This window comes from Nuphar pumila, chromosome 1, assembly GCF_984573655.1.
Source record: "Nuphar pumila chromosome 1, dmNupPumi1.hap1.1, whole genome shotgun sequence".
Classification (NCBI taxonomy): Eukaryota; Viridiplantae; Streptophyta; class Magnoliopsida; order Nymphaeales; family Nymphaeaceae; genus Nuphar; species Nuphar pumila.
This window is the reverse complement of record NC_143249.1, coordinates 178,185,066-178,202,927: the sequence shown is the minus strand read 5'-3', so window position 1 is coordinate 178,202,927 and position 17,862 is coordinate 178,185,066. Positions and strand designations below refer to the sequence as shown.

At 37.6% G+C, this 17,862-nt stretch overlaps 1 pseudogene across 1 annotated transcript in view; it reads right to left on the bottom strand.

Moving 5' to 3' along the window:
* LOC149851433 (nuclear transcription factor Y subunit C-1 pseudogene) overlaps window positions 1-13,283 on the bottom strand; it is a 30,124-nt pseudogene extending 16,841 nt beyond the window's left edge. The window contains exon 1 of the transcript XR_016430978.1: window positions 12,261-13,283. The product of XR_016430978.1 is annotated as a nuclear transcription factor Y subunit C-1 pseudogene (transcript). The remainder of the gene's footprint in view (window positions 1-12,260) is intronic.
* Window positions 13,284-17,862: the final 4,579 nt, after the last annotated feature.

Here is a 17,862-nt window from a genome sequence, read left to right as displayed (position 1 = left end):
GAGGCATTCAAAAGTGCTGGGTGGGGGGCTTCATGTGATGCCTAGAATTGGGAGGAATTACAGAACTGTAATGTAAATTTTACCCATCCAAACACAAAAAGTGAAGTGGCAGGGAATACAATGCACAGTGATGCAACTCTTGTCTAAATTCCAGCATATCTAAAGTCTAAACACGCCAAAAGAGGCAAAACAGCCAGGGATGAAAGGCAAGAGATGACAATGTGTGTGTATGTTATTTATTATAATCTGCAGTATGTCCATAGTGTTAAAATGTATATATATATATATATATATGGGTATGTAAACTGAAATACCCATCAGGGGTATTTCAGTCATTTCACTTTTGTAATAGATGTCAGTCCACAAGGGACTGACAACTATGACTTTTTTATTGTTCTTATTTTTTATTGCTTTTAATATAACTGTTGTAATATAGCTGTTGGAGCTGGTCCAACAAGCTGTTGGACCAGTCCCAACGGCTATAAATCTAGCTCTTGGGGCTGGTCCAACAGCTAGTTGGCCCAGCCCCTTGTGTGTTGGAGTGCCTATCAAAAGGCACTCTCTCCCTTGTATTTTTTAATGCTTGCTGAAAGCATATTTGAAATTTTGAATAAGACACTATTTTTTTTACTTGTGTTCTTGCTCTCTTTTGAGAGATTTATGTGTTAGCCCTTAGTGGCTCATTGTATTTAGCCCATAAGTGGCTTGCGTATTTGTTGATGTCCACACTTGTAGCCCTTTTGTGGCATTGTGTTTGTGCACTTGGTATTTTAGTATATGGTATTAACTGCTTTTAGGTGAAAGTTTGTACATGAAGAGAAGGATGGAGGGATTGGTGGAACATTGGTTCATTGACTCGTTTCATCGGAAAGCATGCCATCAAACTTCTTAAAAAAAAAAATTGCTATCTTCTCTCCTTTTTTCCTATCTTTCTTATCTCTTTTCTTTCCCCCATTATGTCAAATAAATAAATTGTAATGGTTTTTTTCATCAAATTTGATGGGAAAAACTACATGTGGGCCGCGGCGGTAAAAAGAATTCTCATGGGTAAAGATTTGTGGCATTTTGTTGATGGATCCGCATTGGAACCACAAGCAATTCTCACAAAATTGGTTGTTGGAACCGATGGTGAATCCAAAGAAAAAAGCCTTAAGGGAATTGAAAAAAAAAAGACTATGCTTGAATACAAAAAGGCCTATAAAGAATGAAAAGTAGGCCATGTCAAGGTTTTTTCCCTCTTTATGGGTAGTATGCATCAGAAGCTTTGCTCCGATATCCTTGAATTTGAAAGAGCCGGCTTGAGAATATGTTAGACAAACATATATCTAAAAAGATGTGACACACAAATGGGATCTCAAAAACAAAATACATAGTTGCAAACAAGGTGATAAAACCGTAAGGGAAAACCATTGTTCCTCAAAATGCTTTGGGATCAATTGGCTAAACTTGAGCCTATATGAGAGACTCCTAATGATGCTCAAGAATGGAAGAAATACAAGTATGATAAACAATTGTTCCAATTTTTTAGAGATTTTAGATTCGAATTTGAACAAGTTGAAAAAACTCTTCCCTTACGTGAAGTCTTGGCTCAAGTATGCATGGAGGAGACAAGATTAAGGTCTATGTCTGAATCTAAAGAGATAAAGGATAATGTGTTGGTCGTCTCAAGACCGGGTGTTAATACAAATGTTTATAAACCACTACATTTTTCAAAACCTTACCATGAAAAGTATAAATATGATGACAAAAAAAAAACTATATTGACTTGTCATAATTGTAGAGAATAGGGCCATATTAAGCCATTTTGTCCCAAGTTCAAAGAAAGAGAAAACAAAAAGGTGGCATTCGTGTGAGCGTCTCACAAAGAAAGAAGTGAAACCAATGAAGATTCAAAATCTATTGGAATCATATTCTCTCAAACCATGGAGGCCCCTCATCCACTAATCAAAAACACTTCTCTTTTCGGTGCCGCGGTCTCTACATCATCACCTCCCGGTAAGATTTCATGGCTTTTAGATTTTGGAGCCTCATTTCATATGACTCCACATTCCTTTTTTACTTTCTGAGTGTTGCACTAATTCAACACAAATTAATGTTTTTACCACTGATAGATCCTCTCTTAGCATAAAAAACATTGAAAATTTTGAAAGTACTTCAAAATTCTCTATTCCAAAAGTTAGGCTTATCCCAAAACGAAATTTAAATCTCTTTTCTGTTTCACAAATTACCAACCATAGATGTAGTGTCTCATTCTCATCCAAAAAGTATTTTGTGCAAGATCTCCAGCCCAAGAAGCAGATTGGGAAAGGATATAGAGAAGGAGACATTTATTACATGGATCGTCTTCTTCGTCCAAAAAACAATTTTTGTTATAATGTTTGTAAATTTAGCTTTATGGCATCAAAGATTGAGACATCCTAATTTATCAAAATTATTTCGTGTACCCCATTTAAACAAATTTTATAATGAAAATTTCTATTCTGAGGATTGTGTTTTTGGCAAAATGAAGGCTCTTTCCCAGTGTTGTGAAAAGTGTTGGCGTAGCGAGGCGCTCCACCAAAATCTGAGGCGAGGCGTAAAGCGTAAGCCTCAAAAAAAATTTAACTTAAAAAAACTATAAAAAATATCTAAAATTATAAATAAATAAAAAATTATTATGAAGCAACAACCAACAAGAAATAAAAAATCTCATTAATATTAAATCTGATAAGTGAAAAGCAATATTAAATGTATATCATGTCATTAATATTGTGATCTATGAAGAAAATTCAAGTCATTTGACAACACCTTAGAATGATTTTCATTCAAACAATAAATAACATTCAAACGTTATCTCAATGTCCAAACGAATATTCTAAATCTAAAAGACCATTTAGATGATCTTGTATAAGGAGGAAAGAGGATAAAGACATAGCACGATATAATTTAATGCAACAAGAGAACATCCAATGAACAGATTCTTGTTTTTTTCAACAAGGGAACATCCAATGAAAATAAAATGCTAATACAAATACAGCAAGGGAACAGAAAGTAGAACAATACAGCAATCTACTGTGTGCACATGCTAATAAAAATCATTCATTATAAATGAAATGCAAACGACACTCATTTCAACAATATAAAAACAAAACAGGAAACAAAAAAAGAAACCAGCTAAGGTTTTTCAACATACACTATATGGGATGCAAGAACTCACGCGTGGGCTGGGCCGGCTAAAAGCATTCACGCTCATCTAAAGGAGTGGAGCGCTGCACTAGACATGCTTGTGATAGCACGTTAACAGCACAGCAGTTGCAGAGTCGTTGATTTTCGCAGACACACTCATTGAAAGGGGGGAAGAGCATCATTGATTGAGAGAGAGGGGGGAAAGAGCACACCTGACCTCCGAGAGAGGGAGAGCAAGCCGGCCCAGTGGTGGCAGTAGTGGCGACGTGGGCAGGTGAGGAGAGGGAAGCACGAGCCGGAGATCGAGCAGGCGAAGGTGGAGCGTGAAAATGCCTTTTTACTAACCTAATCAATTAAAACTGTACCGTGGTGTATGTTGTTTGCTGATGATATTGTTTTGATTGATGAGTCTAGAGCTGGGGTTAATGCTAAGTTAGAATTATGGAGACAGACATTGGAAGCTAGAGGTTTTAAGTTGAGTAAGAGTAAGACTGAATATATGGAATGTCGGTTTAGTAAGCAACGAAGTAGTGATGGGAGTGTAGTGAAGCTTGGTGAGCAAGATATACCGGTGAATGATTATTTCAAATATTTGGGATCCATCATTCAAAAGTATGGAGAAATTGATGGAGATGTAAATCATAGGATAAAGGTTGGGTGGATGAAATGGAAAAGTGCTACTGGAGTGCTGTGCGATCGTAGAATGCCATTGCGGTTGAAGGGAAAGTTTTATAGGACGACTATTAGACCCGCTTTACTATATGGTACGGAATGTTGGGCTGCCAAGAGACATCATATTCAAAAAATGAGTGTAGCTGAGATGCGGATGCTTAGATGGATGTGTGGAAATACAATAAAAGATAAGATTCGGAACGAAGAGATACGTAAGAAGGTAGGTGTTGCACTCATTGAAAATAAGATGCGAGAGAATCGTTTACGGTGGTTTGGACATATTCGGCGAAGGCCTAATGATGCTCCAGTTAGAAGGTTGGAGAAATGGGAAAATATATTAGTTAAAAGAGGTCGGGGTAGGCCTAGGAAGACTTGGATGGAGATGATAGGAAAGGATATGAATGCTTTGAACCTCACCGAGGACATGGCGTTGGATAGAAATGATTGGAGGAAAAGGATTCATGTGGAAGACCCAAAATGAATTTCTTTTTTGGTTCATATCGCTGACCCCAATTGTTTTGGGATGAAGGCGTAGTTGTTGTTGTTGTTGTTTGAATCAATTAAAACTGTGTGAAAAACCTTAATTTTTTGTCAAATGGGGGCTTTGACCCTCATTTGACCAAAAAATTAGAGGCGTATACGCCTCGGCTTGAGGCACGCCTCGCCCCGAAGCGTGCGCCTCAAGGCGTATGAGGCACACGCCTCGAGCCTTTTGCGCTTTATATGTGCGCCTCAAGGCATAAAGCCCCTTGCCTTGAGGCGAGGCACGCTTTTTGAGCCTTGAGGCGCGTTTTTAATAACACTGCTCTTTCCTTTCAAAAAAAAAAAACCTTCTCCTCTAAATCATTTGAAATAGTGCACTTGGCAAAATGAAGGCTCTTTCTTTTCCAAAAAAAAACTTCTTCTCCTCTAAATCATTTGAAATAGTGCACTTGGATGTATGAGGACCTTCTCCTATTTTATCTAAATATGGTTTCTCTTATTATGTAATATTTATTGATGATTATACAAGATACTCATGGATATACTTTCTTAGGCACAAAAATGAGGTTTTTGAAAACTTTAAAAAATACTATAACTTTATCAAAAACCAATTTAAAACCGAAATTTCTATCTTCCGCTCAGACTCTGGGGCAAAATTTATATCAAATGATTTCAAAACTTATTTTAAAAATAATGAAATTATCCATCAAAGATCATGTGCCTATACTCAACAAAACATATTAGCTGAGAAAAAACATAGGCACATAAGTGTGTATCTCATCAACTGACTTCCGTCATCTAAGCATCAAAACATTTTTCCTTATGAAAAACTTTTTAAAATCTCTCCTGATTATCTTAGACTAAGACCTTTTGGATGTAAAATGCTTTGTTCTCATCGACAAAAATGATATTCTTTCCTAAAGCTATATTGTGTGCTTGAATTACTACCTCAAAATAAGGATGATTCTTTGTTTGAGAATGATAGAGATGTAGAGCCTCAATCAAATCAGGATGATAAAAACATTGAAACTGGAGGACCTAGCATAATTCAATACAGAAGACGAAAAAATGATAGTCAACCAAATACCTTAGAAAGATACTTCACCATAGAAAATCAACAATATTAAGGAGTCCGGAGATCATATAGGACTTCTAGACCCCTTGATAGATTTATCCCATATGAGTCCTTTTCACCACAATATAGGGTTTGTCTAGCTAAACTTTTATCATATTTTTAAGCTACCACATATAAACAAGCAAAAGAATATCTCGAATGAATAAAAGCTTTGAACGAAGAATTAGGGGCACTCGAAAAATTTATGACTTGAGAAATATCTGAGTTGCCTAAAGGTAAGAAAATTATAGGTTATTGATGAGTGTACAAAGTTAAAACTAAGAGTGATGGGACCCTAGAAAGAAACAAGGTCAAGTTAGTTGCCAAAGGGTATATACAATAATACGGGATATAATATGATGAGACATTTACACTAGTAGCTAGGATGACTTAGTTATGACCCTTATTGTTGTTGTCATTAAAGGTTAACCTATCTACCAAATGGATGTAAAAATATGCATTTTTAAATATAGACTTAAAAGAATAAGTTTATATGGATTCACCTCTTGAATATAAAGTCCCCTCTGGTAAGGTACTTTGATTGAAAAATGCTCTTTATGGTTTGAAACAGGTACCCAAAGCCTGGTATGATTGCTTTAGTTTTGTTATGCTAAAGCTTGGTTTTAAATCTTGTTATACCGATGCTGTCATGTTTACTAAGAAATCTGATGTAGGGATAGTTATACTTCTTCATGTTGATGATATGATCATTATAGGTGAAGACAAACAGAGAGTAAAGTATATTAAATTATTCTTACAAAATATTTTGAAATGATTGATCTTGGATTCCTTAGATTTTTCTTAAGAATTGAGGTTGCTTATTCTCCTAGAGGATATTTGCTTTTTCAAACCAAATTTGCTAATGATATGATTGACAGGTCATACATTATTGATGAAAAAAAGGTGGACACACTTGAAATTATTAATGCCACGATAAAGATTGATGATGGGACACCTCTGGATAATCCCACTCCATAATGCCAAATGACGCCATAACTTATTTAACTATTACTAAGCCTTATATTGCGCATGTAGTTCATACTGCTAGCCAATTCCAACATTCTCCTACCAGTCCATATGAATGTTGGGATGAGAATTGTTAGATATTTACGAACATCTACTTCTAAAGGTCTTTTGTTATCCTCATCTTCCTCTCTTAAATTGATTGCTTATTCAAAAGATTGACACTCAACTTATGGTCTTTGTGCTTTTGTAGGTGATCCTTTGGTGTCGTGGAAGTGCAAAAAACAACATAAAGTATCATTATCATTTACTGAGGCTGAGTACCATGTAATGACTACTACAACATTAGAGATTGTTTGGTTGCAAAGACTCTTTGAAGACACGAGCGTTCATCTTCAGTCACCCTCCAGATTGTGTTGTGATAATAAGAGTGCAATATACATAGCTGACAACCATACATTTCATGAAAAAACTAAATATATAGAAATGGATTGTCACTACGTGCATGAAGAATTTTTGAGACAAACCATCACCCTACCTTATGTTACTTTCAAGAACTAGCAGACTTCTTCACCAAGGCGCTTTCGCCACCTCGATTTTATTTTCTTCTTAACAAACTTTCGGTGATCACACCATAAGTTTGAGAGAGGATGTTAAAATGTATTGTGTGTGTGTGTGTATATATATATGGGTACGTAAAATGAAATACCCATAAGGGGTATTTCAGTCATTTCACTTTTGTAATAGATGTCAAACCAGCTCCACTTTTTTATTGTTCTTATTTTTTATTGTTTTTAACATGACTATTGTAATATAGTTGTTGGAGCTTGTCCAACTAGTTGTTAGACCAGTCCCAATGGACATAAATCTAGTGGTTGGGGCTGGTCCAACAACTTGTTGGGCAAGCCCCTTGTGTCTTGGAGTGCCTATTTAAAGGCACTCTCTCCCTTGTATTTCTTAAGGCTTGCTGAAAGCATATTTGAATAAGAGACTATTATTTTTACTTGTCTTTTTGCTCTCTTTTGAGAGATTTATGTGTTAGCCCTTAGTAGCTCATTGTATTTGGATCATAAGTGGCTTGTGTATTTGTTGATGTGCACACTTGTAGCCCTTTTATGGCATTGTATTTGTGCACTTGTATTTAATTACACATAGGAAGCAAATGCTCCAGATTTAGTCCAGATCCAGATAAAATCAAACCCAGCCTAACTAGAAACCCCATTATTGGGTCCATACTTAGGATTGAGAGCATTATACAATAATATTGTATCCCTATTGAACCTAAATTTACATGTTTGTCAGCTTATATCAGTCCAAAATCCAAATCTTTATTACTTGTTTGGAAATCCCTACAAGAATTGACTGATTGTCCACCAACTAAATATATTCAGGATGGTTGGTGACTAGCAAAAACCTCATCGGTTGATACCAAGACATGATTACCTCTAATATATATGGGCGATATAACATGAAAAATAGGGATGAAAGGTAAATTTGCAGGAATATGAAATATCCAAGGCTACAGTATAGATGGGACCGTATTACCTAAGAGGCATAAAATAGCAAGATTAAACTGATACTTCTATTGCTAAATTAAACAGATAAGCCAACTTTTTACTGCTAGACTAGATAACATTGTCGAAATTTGCATAAAGTACCTCTAACATCTCATTGCATTTTATTGATTTGGCATTTGGTGATCCAGCTTAATATGGATGCAGAAGATCCGTATTCAGAGGAATCAGTACTACAGTACAAGGTGAATGCAAGGTAACAAAACATGCACCTACACACATATTTATTCAAACATGAATGATAAAACTTTGTAATATACTGATACCGATCAACGTCTAGAAGTAGACTCATCTGGGAACCTGGAAAGGGCTTTGTTTTAATAAAAAGCCAGTCATAACATGACTTCTGAAAAGCCTGGCAGAGTCATCCTAATCTTTCCAGATTCCACCACATGTTTGTTGAATGGCAGTTCTCACATTTTGAATACCATGTTCACTAAGTTTACAAGCCCAGTTGTCTTATGCAACTATGCGTACTGAATTTACAACTTCCAGTTATCCTATGGAGAACAAAGATAAGTTAAGCCAAGAGCAAAAGGATGATTCTGAGGATACAACCGTGCTAGTGCTGGATTGCCCAGAAGCTCAAGCAGTGAGTCCGGTAAATTTTTGTTTGCATGTCCACAATTCAGAACTTACAAGAATGGTGAACAATCAATGCCATCTGAGTTTGTCAGTTCTAATAGGAAGTTGACAAGTTGTTAATGAAAGTAATAAAACTTACTGATATTAATTTTTAATTTCCAGTTGACCTAGTTTTTTATGGGTAATTCATAAAGGCCACGTTGAATTACAAACAAAGTAGTTTTGAAGAGACTGAGTCTATTTCATGTTAGATTTTAAACATTGCTTCAATGCATGTTTCTTCTGAATTCAGATGGCCATTATTCAATCTGCACATCAGTTAACATATGCTTGTGTACATTGAAGTTATCCTATTCCTTGTTCCAAGAATAAAGGTATCAACAAATTTCTTTCAAAAAAGGGGCCCAGTTTGTAATGACAGTGTCAGCATTCATCCAAATTTGTACAATTATTGCAGGATATCTGCTAATTTCTTGCCAGATTTTTGTATTTTTGACATTATTATCCCAAAAGAATTTGGCCTTTACTGGATATGTGAAAATTTTAATAATGAAATACACATTTTTACAATGATTTTTTTCCATCTGCAAGAATGTATCAACAAAGAAGGATATGTTGCTCATTTTACTCTCTAAGAGTCTAATTGCTTGGGCAAAAACCAGTGTCATCAAAAACGCGCCTTGAGGCGCAAAAGGCGTGCATCGCTTTGAGGCGCGGCCCTCTGTGCCTCAAGGCGCAAGCCTGAGGCGTGAGGCACAAATTTTTTTTTCTTTTTTTAAGATTTCTAAGACATAATCAACAAGATTTTTGTAGGTTAACCTCATATATTTTCCAGTTATTTCAGTTATGTAATCAGTTTCTTAGTATATTTTAACTTTTGTTGGTTAATCTCATATATTTTCCAATTATGTAATCAGTTTTTATATGTTACTTAAAGTAACATATAAAAGTAACTTACTTTTATATGTTAATCTCATATTTTTTAGAATAATCTCATATATTTTAACTTTTGTAGGTTAATCTCATATATTTTCCAGTTATTTCAGTTATGTAATCAGTTTCTTAGTATATTTTAACTTTTGTTGGTTAATCTCATATATTTTCCAGCTATGTAATCAGTTTTTTAGTTACTTTTATAAGTTAATCTCATATTTTTTAGAATAATCTCATATATTTTAACTTTTGTAGGTCAATCTCATATATTTTCCAGTTATTTCAGTTATGTAATCAGTTTCTTAGTATATTTTAACTTTTGTTGGTTAATCTCATATATTTTCCAGTTATGTAATCAGTTTTTAGTTACTTTTATATGTTAATGTCATATTTTTTAGTACTTATTTGGGATTTTCTATTTCTTATTGGTTGTTATTTCATCAACAAAGTATTTTTATCTATTTGTATTTCTATATATTTTTTTATAATTTTTTTAAAGTTTAAAAAAAAAATTGAGGCTTACGCTTTACACCTCGCCTCGGTTTTTGGTGGAGCGCCTCGCTACGCCTCAACGCTTTTCACAACACTGGCAAAAACTATATGTTTATGTATTATTTTTTAACCAGTAAGAAACAACTCTCTTATGATAATCAGTTCTGTCCCTTAGGTCATGGTAGAATATTGTTTTTCTTTTAGTCCTATCATGTTAGCACATTCATATTCTCCACTTCAGATCCATGAAAAATGCGGATGCACCTTCCCTATTGAGCAGGATATCATGGAAACTGATCTGAAGTGGAACCATCTATCATACATGAGGATATAGCATGCTGTGCTGTCTTCATGTATTTGGCGAGCTTGTTAGGCAGGCCAAGTACGTGTCCATTTGGTTTCAAGCATGCTATGGTACAAACTCTTGTAGATGGTCATTTTACCAAAGGGAAAAGACAAAACATACAAACACAGTAAGAAGAATGACTAAAATTCCTACTTTATGTTCATGAAGGAGAACAAGGAGGATTCAGATGATGCAAAGATGAATTAAGCATCAGAACACCATCATGAGTCTGAAGATCATATATAGCTATCAAATAAAGGAAGATGAAAACTTCCTATCTCATATAATAAGTCCACATTCACCATGATGTTTCACTCTGAACTTGAGTTGCTGAGAAAATGCATTTTCACTTTCTTGCTGGGCATGTAAGCATAAATAATAGCATACTTGAATGAAGATTTACCAAGCGGTGACTGAATATTGATGGCTTGTCTCTCTTTTGTCAGCGCTATGCGATAGTGTGTTTCAAAAGAAAAAAAGAAAGAAAGAAAAGGAGGATTACAAGGGTAGCTCCAACAGATCATATGGGCCTAGTTCATCCTTTGCTCATTATCCCTGGTGAATAAAGTCCCTTAGTGTTGCTTGAATTGTTAGGCATGTTTCAGTAAGTAGGAGAGACATAGACCTACGTTGTTATTTCACTAAGTGGAGAATTAGAGAGTGTTAGCTTGCTCTCCTTTTCATCGATATTATGTGTTGAATATTGTGTTTGCTTACATGGATATTTCATGAGGATATTATGGGCCATATCAAATCAGAAAAATTTAGGACTTTGGAACAGCTCTAATGATATGTCAGTCCTGGGCTTAGATTTCTAGCGCTAATGCCTGTCCTCCACCAGCACATGACGATGCCAATTGGGTGTTCTATGCTTTCTAGGTGTGGGCTTGGTTGGGGAAGACAAAGAACCAATCTAGGCCATCCATACGGGATATGATTTAGTTTCAGATTGCTTTCAGCGATTGAAACGTTATTTCACGTTCGCCCACCTGAAAGAATATTGGGTACATGGATCTTTGCGCATCCAGAGATACACACTGCTTCTTTCCTTACTGGTGGTGCATTTGACCAATATGCTGCTATGTGATTTGATGAAAGTAGCTTTGTTATTTAATGGATGTCCGAGCACAAAATAAAGCACACAGATAGCATGTAGAATGATAAAAAATGTGTCCCTCTTGAAGTAACATCAGGTGGGTGCAAAAAGTGGAGGAGCTCGATACATTGTTTGAATGATTCTGTTGGTTGTAAGAGACGAAAGAATTGGATTCTTTTTTTTCCTTCTTATGCCACAAACAGGATCTTTCATTCATGCAGCTACAAAGAACTCCCATGGGTAAAACTAGAATGCATCTCCAAGATATTGCACATGCACACAAATACACACACATATTGTGGGTTGAGACATTCTGCATATCAATGCAAAGCACATATAGAGAACTCAAACAATAGATAACTATGCAAAGCCCATATAGAGAATTCAAACAACAGAACTATGCAAAGCACATATAGAGAATTCAAACAACAGAACTATGCAAAACACATATAGAGAATTCAAACAACATATAACCAAGTTTTGCAGGACTATCATTCTAAATTCAAGTCACAAGAATTACAAAAACTCAGAGCATCTCCAATCAGAGAAAAGCTTAAACACCACAAATTGTGAGACGACCTAAACTATCATACCCCAAATCAGAGAAGTTCATTCTTTCTAATCAGACAAGAGCAAGGACAAAAACACGAAAACAGAGGATGAGAGCCATCATGCAACTCAAAGAAGTAAACCAACATCACAAGACTTTGTACAATCAACACTTACAAGCAAGAAGATAACAGAACTCAAAGTTTCCATCATTCAATCACACAGAAAGATCATGATGCCTCTAAAAACAAAAACAAGAGGTTTGGAAATCGCATGAAAAACGTTTACCATGTTAAGAACCAGGGGAGACGCCATATCCCTTCCCTTCAGAAGACTGTTGCCCACCTCCAAAAGACTGCTCCTCCTGCTGGTTAGGCTGCCACAGCCGCTGCCAAGGCTGCCTCACCACCCCATACTGCACTCCACCGGGCTGATAGTACGCCGAAGGATCGACAATCGGCACCGCGGGCCTTCCGATCGTCACCGGCGCCGCCTGCGGCGGCGGGTAGTAGTAAGGAACGTCGGCGAATCCGGCGCCGGCGCCGGCACCGCTGAGCCCCTCGTCCTTGATCTCGTCCCGTGGGACGATATCGACCAAGAAATCGAAAATTTCGGTCCTGGTGATGGCCGCGGCTATGTCGTTCTTCTGCAGGGTGCGGCGCTTGTTCTCCTCGGCGTGGAGCCACGACCGGATGGTGAGCTCGAGGATGAAGAGCTCGCAGGCCTTGGCGAATAGCACGGGCGCCTCGGCGGATATCATGCGGACGTCCTCGTCGGCCTTCATGATCTTCTTGATGCGGGCGAGGGGGAGCTGGTGGTTCTTGAAATCGGCCGCATGCTCGATTTCTTGACGTTGGTAGTTCCAGAAGAGCTGGAGTTGCTGCTGCTGCTGCTGGTGGTGGGTGAAAGTCTGCTGGCCAAGCACTTGTTGTGGCTGCTGCTGCTGAAGGCCTTGTGGGTAGCCCTGGGATTGCTGTTGGTTGTCCATTTTGGAACAGGGGTCAATGAACAACAAGACTTGGTTTCCAAAGAGTGAGGATTTAGAAATACCCAGAAACAACAACTATCTTGAAAGAAAAAAAAAATTGAGGTTGCAGTGAAGAAGGAGAGATTCCAGGAGGTGGGTGTTGATTGGAAAAATGGGGTTTGAGGAATATGCAAAAAAAAAAAATAGAAACTTTTTGTTTCCAGAAGAACAAGAGCCAAAGAAATTTCAATATGGCTAAACAACGTGGGCAACCAACGTATGCAAGTGGGATGAGGATTGGTTGGTAGCTGTTCAGGGATCGATTATTAAAAAAAAAGAGGAAACGCGCTTCATGCGAAGTCTATCTGCAGGGCAAATAGAAAAGAGAAGTATAAAGAAAACCTGACTCATTGACACTTCTCATGCTCATACCCAAAAATTTGGGTTCAAGTCGGGTTGAGTACCCCATACAAACCCGACCCATTGATAGCCCTGCTGCTGGTGGGTACTCATCGACCTATGTAACACAAAACAAAATGCAATATCAAAACTGCAACATGTTGCCAAATAAAAGAAATGGAATGTGATGATTCTAGAACGTCAAGTTCAACACGTTCATAACGAGTAAAATCTCATTACAGAAGCATTTTTTTAAGCAAATCTCGCCACGCAGATGGATTTAATGCGGTTGATTTGCTTTAGGACATAATTTTTTTTATTGAAATAATTTTAAATATTTAAAATATCTTTTAAAAATAAAAAATGAATGGTTCGTATTGCACCAAAATGCACATTTAAATTGTTAAATAAAAAACATGATACGCACTGTGGAATGCGATCATGCTAAATATGAAAATGCACGAGGTGAGAAATTTCACTCATCGATGCAATGTGTAACAACACCCAACAGAAACTTATCCAAACAACAGGCCCTCCATAGGAAAATAACTTACAGATTTTTTTATTTTTTATAAAGACAAGCTGGGGTTAGGCAGACCCTACCAGATATCTCTTAAGCCCCATGTGGCAGAGGGATTCGAACCTGAGCCTTCATCTTGACACAAGACCCCTTTTACCACATGGGATACCACCTTGGTGGTAGAATGTTTTTACTTTTTTAGAAGAGAAAATGATTGTATCGAACCTGAAAACTTCAAACTTCCTAAACAGCAATTTAGCAGAACTAAAAGTCAAAATTCACATCAATTTTATCTTGGATTGGAACTGGTTAATGTTCACCTTTATGGTAAGCCTCATAACTTAATATCTGGATGCCCCAAGGGGGTTTGGCATACTGGGGGTGCATAGGAGGAGCTGGGGGGGACTGGGCTTCCTGTCTCGCGGCCCAGTTAAAAATAAAATAAAATTAAAAGCCCAGTCCTGATTCCATATGAAATAGATTTTTATCCATTTTTGTAGCCCAGCCCTGACTGCAGCAAATAGTTTGATTTGTCCATATGAAATAGATTTTTATTAATAATTATAGCCATTTTTTATTTTATCTCAAAAAAAAAAAATTTCGGGGCGCTGCCCCGGAACCCCAGACTATCACACCAATTTTTGTTTTTTGCTGCACCCCTGTTTGCCCCCCCCCCCCCCCCCCTCACATGAATCCTAGCTACGCCCCTGCTGGGTGAGGCCTAGGCCGTCAGACAATCAGTCCAGGTTCCATTCCTATGAGTGTCACTCTCTTCTGCAATCCGACATCCAGCATAAGCCCTGGGAGGAGGGTCCAAGCCTTGAGTTTTACACGACTGTAAGTATGGCAGGCTGAGCCAGATCTTCAATCCCATAAGTGTGAAATAATAATAATAATAATACACCATCTAAAAAGTGAACGTAAGTTTTTGTTTTTGAAAGGCAAGCTGGGGTTAGGCAGACTCCTACCAGAACAACAGCCGCCCCATGTGGCAGAGGGAGTCGATCCTGGGCCTTCAGCTTGACACAGGACCCTGCTTACCACATGGGATACCACCTCAGGATTCAATCATGGGCCTTCAGCTTGACACAGGACCCCACTTACCACATGGGATACCACCTCGATGAAAGCAACCAGGTCTGAAGCTGGGTGTGGTTCATATCAGCAAGGTCGTCTTACTATGAGAGACAGCTTAACAAGATGGAAGACAGATTCCCCACTGAAGTGAAACCCATGAATCATTTGTCAAATAGTTATTCCAACTGGAATTTGCACAAAACCCCAATGAATCATGAATAGTCAGGACTAGCATTTTTTTTTATATAGGCAAGTTGGGGTTAGGCCAACCCCTACCATATAACTCTTAAGCCCCATGTGTCAACAGCTTGGCACAGGACCCTGCTTACCACATGGGATACCACCTAGTAGCATTTCCTTGATAATAAACATCTAAAATATTGGGATACCACCTAGTAGCATTTCCTTGATAATAAACATCTAAAATATTGAAGTGATTAAGCACTAAAGAAAATATTTTTAACTAGATTTTTCAACAAACATGTATATCCACTAAAAAGGGGTACAATATGGACCCAAGGGGTTTGGTGTAGTGAGATGGAGCCTAAACTGCATCCTAGGTTCAAATTTCATGGGTATCACCCAATGGCAGAGCCAGAAGTTTTTCGTTGGGTGGGCAGACTTCAGGTCTCGGGGACAATGCTATGGTCTTGAAGGACGATCCATTTATTTGGATAAACATCAAAAGTACATATCATGAATGAATAAGCCCAATTCTTTGCTTTATTTTTTTATTGTCCTCATCAAGGAAAAAAACACGAAGAGATGATTTCCCTCTTAATAACCTCATAAAATCTCATAAAAGGAGCCCAAACCAATGGAAAAAGCATAAATTTCCAAAGTTTACATCATCAAAGCTAAAGCAACCATCCGCCGTTACTAATCCCCAAAAAATTTAAATTTACACCGTGAAGCAACCAAAAACAAGATGCCCACCCAGAAATTTAATTGGTACTCCGAAAAGATCTTAGTCTAAAGAACCAATCTTTAGGCCCAGAAACATCAGTTCTATCGAAAACCAAAATCATGAATCGTTTAGGATAACCGAAAAGACAAACCCAAGAAGTATAACAAAGTTCAGATTCAAAGAAGGTAAATAAAACCCAAACCCCACCTGCCCCCCCCCCCTCCAAAAAAAAACACACGAAACCTCTAAGTTTTAGCAGGCAAAAAAAGAGAAAAAGAAAGAAGGAAAACAGAAAGGATGAGTACCTTAATATGGAGAGTGCTTCCTCCCCACTGGCTGCCGCTTTGATTGTTGGATTATCCAAGCGTGGTTCTTGTAAAAGCAAGCACCCTTTCATTGAACTGATGAGTTTGGGGAAGAGACGGCACCCACAAAGGAAGGGAGCAGGTCGGACACACCGTAGAGGGTGTTGAGGATGGGCCAGGAGACCCATCTGGGCAAGAGGGGCACTATGTTCTTAGGGCGAAAGGGCAGTTTTGGAAGGTACCCATACACATCTGAAAAGAATGATGCCGCAACAGCCAACATCAACAACAACAACCACGCACGGAAGAAAGAAAAATAAGAAGAAGAAGGGGAAGAGAGAGAGATACCGACCTGCTGCAAGCCTTCAACTGACGGTCCAGCGTTCCGACATGATGGCGGACGGCGGTGATGCTTCTTTACGTCGGCATCAGTGGCGAAGCCAGGGGTGGGCATAGGTGAAGCAGCAACACAAATGAAACGGTGAAAATGAAATGGAAAACCTCAATCCCTAATTTTTTGAAATGTCCTGACTCCTGACTCGGCCTAGTCGCAGTTGACTCGGGGTTGGGCACCGAGTCGAGTTGACTCGGCCAAGTCCCGAGTCGACTCGGTTTCTAATTCTGGGGTGGGTGACCGCCCACTCATGCCCACCCCTGGCTCTGCCGCTGGTATCACCCCTTGTCACCCTTGTGTAAGCCGAAGGTTGGCAACTCTCTAAGGTCAATGTCTAGGTTCTCGTATTACACTATGCATTTTCAACAACAAGAATCAAACAATAAAAAATTTAAGTTGAATCATACTTATAGTGATGACTAATGTTCGACAGATCAAGAGTCATAATTTTTTTAACTTAAACTCTGATACCAAAACTGTAACACTTCAATTTTTTAAAACCGAAATTTTATGATATTTTTTTTAAACTGCTTTATATGATTTTCAAGAAACACATCAGAAACTATTTTAAAAATGGTTCAAGCCTTGGACAGGTTAAGATACAACACACACCATGTATAAGACTAAAATAATTCAATCAAATCATAGTTTGCATTAAAATAAATCAAATACTAGTCTAAAATATTATCAGAGTTTACAAGACTTAATCAAATAAAAAATAATAAAATATCAAGTTTCTTCAAAACCTTAAAGAATTATAACCCTCTTGACACCACCCCGAGCTTAATGTCATTACCTTCCAGCCTAATCATTACCTGAAATATTATAAGTAGAAACATAAGTCCACAACCTTAGTTAGCCCTTAAAATTTTATGCTCACATGGATTGAGACCGTAAGTATAGCAGGTTGAGCCAGTGTAGCTAGGTCCATGCCTGGAGTGATTTCTCCAAGTAAAAAAAAAGTGTATAACATTATTAAAGTTGTTTTCCAATGGCTCCTCAAGATTAATGTCCTTAATAGCAAACTAGTTCACAAAAATTGTCGATCACCATGGTTTCTCACCAAAACACACACACACACTTCAAGAGTAGGATTTGATGACAAGCAAGCAAACTGAATACTCCTGTATGAAAAAAAATAGATCAAGTTTTTGGGGCATTTCATGTTCCTAAAAGGAAAGACGACCCTTATAAACTTGATCATTTCCAATAAAAAAGATTTTCTCAAAATGTTTTGTTTTTCATTAGTTTCCTATACCATTCAACTTGTCTGCATTCATGTGATCCGTTGGAGTTCTAATTTTAATCTAAATGGGAACCA